Source organism: Benincasa hispida, chromosome 10 (genome assembly GCF_009727055.1).
Source record: "Benincasa hispida cultivar B227 chromosome 10, ASM972705v1, whole genome shotgun sequence".
In the NCBI taxonomy this organism is placed as follows: domain Eukaryota; kingdom Viridiplantae; phylum Streptophyta; class Magnoliopsida; order Cucurbitales; family Cucurbitaceae; genus Benincasa; species Benincasa hispida.
Window position 1 is genome coordinate 16,771,976 of NC_052358.1, and position 5,516 is coordinate 16,777,491.

Consider the following 5,516-nt stretch of genomic DNA (forward strand, 5'->3'; position numbering starts at 1 on the left):
ATGTTAAGATTGCCTTTCTGAATGATAATCTTGAGGAGGCCATTTATATGATGCAGCCCGAGGGATTCATAGCCCAAGGTCAAGAACAAAAGGTTTTCAAACTAAATTGGTCCATTTATGGGCTGAAACATGCGTCTCAATCTTGGAACATAAGGTTTGATACAGCGATCCAATCTTATGACTTTGACCAAAACGTTGATGAGCTTTATGTCTACAAGAAAATCATCAATAGTTCAATAGTTTTCCTAGTGTTATATGTAGATGATATCCTACTCATTAGGAGGTTTACTGACTTCAATTAAGAACTGGCTAGCGACCCAATTCCAAATGAAAGATTTGGGAGAGGCACAGTTTGTTCTTAGTATTCAAATCTTTTGGGATCGAAAGAACAAAGTGCTAGCGCTGTCTCAGGCATCGTACATTGACAAGATGTTGTTCAAGTACTCGATGTAAAACTCCAAAAGGGGCCTACTTCCTTTTTGGCATGAAGTTACATTGTCTAAGGAACANCCTACTTCCTTTTTGGCATGAAGTTACATTGTCTAAGGAACAGTGTCCTAAGACACCTCAAGAGGTTGAGGAAATTAGACGGGTCCCTATGCATCTACTGTTGGCAGTTTGATGTATGCGATGTTATGTACTAGACCTGACATCTGCTACGTTGTGAGGACAGTCAGTAGATATCAGTCTAATCCAGGACAGGGTCATTGGACTACAGTCAAGAACATCCTCAAGTATCTTCAGAGAATGAGGTACTACATGCTCGTGTATGGATCTAAGGATTTGATCCTTATTGGATACACAGACTCTGATTTTCAGACTGATAAGAATTCTCAGAAATTCACTTCAGGATCAGTGTTCACTCTTAACGGAGGGGTTGTAGTATGGCGAAGCACTAAGCAGGGGTGCATCGCTAACTCCACGATAGAGGCTGAGTATGCAGCAACTTGTGAAGCTGCTAAGGAGGTCGTTTGGCTCAGGAAGTTCCTGACTGATCTTGAAGTTGTTTCAGATATGTCTAGGCCTATCACCCTTTATTGTGATAATAGTGGTGCTGTGGCGAACTCTAGGGAGCCTAGAAGTCACAAGCACGACAAACATATAAAGTGGAAGTATCATCTCATCTGCGAGATAGTGCATCGAGGGGATGTGTTCATCATGAAGATCGCTTCGGAGCACAACATTGCTGACCCGTTTACAAAGGCTCTCACGACTATAGTTTTTTAGGGTCACCTACAGAGCATGGGTCTACGGAACCGTCCGCGACTGGACTAGGGCAAGTGGGAGATTTTGTACTAGGCCTTAGTGCCCTAGTTTATTGTTTTGTACTTGTATTTATCTTGTACATCCACTCGTTTTAGGACAAGTGGGAGATTGTTGAGGTTGATTCCCTAAATCTCATAGGGTCCTGTAGTTTGTAAACACGTGTATGAACAAACATTTGTGATGTAATAATATGAGATATTTTCTTAACTGTTGTCTATGAAATATGGGATATTTTAGTTGCATTAACCACAAACCAATCAACTAAGGTCCCTGGTTATCGTTGTAACTTAAGCATGTATGTGGAGACATATAAGTGGATCATGCCTTAAGTGATAACATAAATGGTCTGTAGTATATGGATAAATGAGGGAAACCTTATCGTGGTGACAGTACGGATACGGCCCGCTTTGTAAATGTTACAAGTGTTGTAAAGTACTACATATGGTCTGATCCTGATCATTCATGTGGAAACATGCGAGCGGGGGTATCCTATACAAAGAAGTTTTTATAAGACCGGACTACAAAATGTTTAATCTTGTTATATAACGTCATTCATGACAGAGACTTTCATTTCACTAGGATGACCATAGGTAACATGACCTTAATCCCAAATCATTCCTATGAGGACAGTCCTTTGATTTGCATGGTTGCGAATGGCCAGATTGCCTACTCAAACCTACCACTTTGGGGATTCGTCTGATTGAGGAGCTGGGAACTCAGCTACAGAAGATGGAATTCACTCCTTCCCCCAAGTAGGAGTAAGTAGATAGATTGCTCCCTTAAGGGTTGATTCCGAAGCCTGAACAATGTGGCGCCACACATTTTCTCATGGCCCAAGAAGTGTTCGCTCATAGTAGAACTATGATGTATTATTCGTTAGAGGAATCAGTGGTACTTAAAGAGTTAGATGTAATTACAGGGGCAAAATGTTAAATTGGCCCAACTGTTTTACGAGCGATCTATGTAGGGTTATCGTACTGTTGGTTGGTTATATCCAATGGACATAGAAATATATCTATAGTGAGAAGAGTGCAGCTGTCAGTCTTTAGTGGAGTGTTCGACAGTTAACGGATAGTGGATATCGTGATTAAAGAGTTTAGTCAGTTATTCACGTATCGTTGGAGCTTCAAGCTACAGGTCCATAAGGTCCCCTTGGTAGCTCAATGGATTCAAGTTGAGAATCAGTTTTTGGGTTAGTTTGAAGTGTTCAAATTAATAAGAGGGAATTTGATTATATATGATATAATTAAATTGGTTCAATTATATGTGATATAATTGATTTGATGTATTAGATACATTAATTGGAGGAATTGATATAAATATGATTTTTATTAAATAATGGAGAAGAAAACTATGGTTTAAATATTACAAACGATGTGATATTAAAATTATAGATTTTAAATATAATATGATAAGTTAGTTATTATATTTATTTATAATAAAAACAATTATGAGATAATTGTTTAGTTGGTTATTTATTTTCTCCATTTTTCGTGCAAGTGGGAGGTTGAGATAATTGTTTAGTTGGTTATTTATTTTCTCCATTTTTCGTGCAAGTGGGAGGTTAATTTCAGTTTTTAATAACTGAAGAATAAAATGAAAATGGCTTTCATTTTATTGGATGATTGCTTCATTATTGGCATAACTGATCGCTCACGAGAGACTATATGATAGTCCTCACGAGAGACTAAACGATCGAGCGAGAGATTACTAGACGATTGCTCACGAGAGCGAGAGATTGCTAGACAATCAAGTACCCACTGTCTATACGATAGATAAAACCTTTCTCCCACTTATTTGATCATGTAGCTCAATCGTATACTTCTTCCTTCCCTCTACCAAATTCTCACAGAGCCCTCACCTCCTAGATTCTCACTCCGAGAATACCAAGGTTGCCGAGTGGTAGTGTCGAGGGGTTGCTGTTCGAGGATCAGACAGTTTGTGATTGTGGCTAGAGTGAGAGGTTGCTAGACGATTGCTCACGAGAGCGAGAGGTTTCCAGAAGAAGAGTTCTTCAAAAGTATGTCACTCAATTCCTTTTGTTTTAGTAAGAAAGCATGTTGTAATTTTCTCTATAATGCATAATTGTTCGTGTATGTTTGTGAATGCATTTATTTTTTCACAATAGTCTTAGGAAGATCTTGTTTTCGCTCACTGATTCTCTTGAATAAGAGTTCCTTCAAAACGAAAAATACTAATCAAGTTTTTACTAATTAAAGAAACATGTAATAACCCCTGTAGAATAAGTCCTTAATATTTCCTTTAATATAAGAATTACCAGTAAAGTGAATAGGCAGTTGATTTCCATTTCCAACAATAATCATTTGATTATCTCCATATTCAAAATTGACAGACAGATTTGCAAGATCAGAGGTTAAGTGGTTGGTAGCTCCACTGTCATTTGATTATCCAAATTAAACGTTGATTTTTTTCTTTTTATTATCTATGATTTAAACTTTGTAATTTAAAAAAAAAAAACAAAAAACAAAAAAAGTCCTTTTGTTGATTCAACTATCTAGGTAAGAAAATTGATCAAATTTAGAAAGAAAAATATCACGATAAGAACTAATTAAATTGTTATGAATTTTAAATTACATTAACTAACTTGTTACATACTAAAATTCATTATTAAATTATTAAAAAAGTAAAGGCTGAATTATACAAAATATCCATAAATTTTATATTTTGTGTCAAAATAATCCGTAGACTTTCAAAAGTTTCAACCTTAAACTTTGAAAAAGAGTTCAAAAATATCCTTGTTAGTTTTGAATTGAAACTTTTAATATTTTGTACCAAAAATACCCTAAAAGTTAAAAAATATTCATATTGTTTTTATTGTTAGTATATAAATAGAAATCATTAATACCCTCTTACTTCTTTATTTTTCCTCTTTTTTTTCCCTACTTCTTTGGTACCTATACCTTTCTAGTTTCCACCCCTGTTTGTTTTTTTTTTTTTTTTTCTATTAATGATTGATCACATTTTTATCTTAGAAACTAATAAATAAATAAAATTGTCGACTTCAATTAAGATATATAAATAATAACAAAGAAGAAAAAGAACAATGGAAGTACTAAGGACAATTCTTGACTTAAATGTTCTAAGACAAAATTGTACCATTAGTAATAGAATATTGGTATAAGCCAAATAATATAATATAATGAATATATATATATATATATATATATATTTGTATTAGGCTATTAATTGTTTTGTATATTTTAAAGGAATATTTTGATTTTAGAATTTTGTGATTTTGTGTCATTTTATATTTTAACTTAAAATTTTGGTTTTTATTTTGGTTGTTGAGAAAATTGGTGTAAATATTGGACAAATATGAAAAAAGTGAAACTATTTATAGGAAAAAGATGAAAATATCTATATTATTTTTTAAAAAATTGGTTCTTTTAGGGGTATTTTTGAGATGACACACTAACAATTTCCATTTAGCACTAACGGTAAGGGTACTTTTGAATTTTTTTTAAAAAATAAAGATATTTTTGAAACTTTTGAAAATTACGGAATTTTTGACACAAAAAGTGCAAGGATGAAGACATTTTTTATAATTTACCCAAAAGAAAAAATACATGGACTACTTTACAAATTAAAATTCAATGACTAATGGTTACTTTCATAAAAATTCTTCGTGATTTTCAACTTATTTCTATTTTAAAATTCAAAAATTCATGACAAAATCTTTGACCAAATACAACATAATAATAAGCTAAAATAAGTTTCACAAATAATTTACACATCAGAATTAACAACATTATGCAATCATAAAGGAAAATCAGATCCCAACAACATGAATTTCTTCAAAGAGATAAAGCGATTTTGGTTAACAAAGCTCATACCAGATGGTGCTTAGGACAAATGGATAATGAAATGACTCTCACTCTTGTGTGAATCTTCTTATTTCATCAACTACGTTCGAAATCTCTCATAAAATTAGTTGACACATTATGTTTAATAGTAAAACAACTTCAAAAGCATCTGACTCCACGATCAAGAGAAGATGCGAGAAGACCAAACACTTAAATAAGCTTTTAACAAATGACTTAAATTAATAAATAAGTACTTCTTAGATATAATTCTTTGAGAATATTATGATTGATATCCAATCATATAGGTAGAAATATTGATTGAATCATATGAGAGTGCCAACTCTTATCCAATGTCCAATATCAACAAATTTTTTAAGGAAATAATTTTACACACATCAAACCATAAATATAATGAATCACAATTAT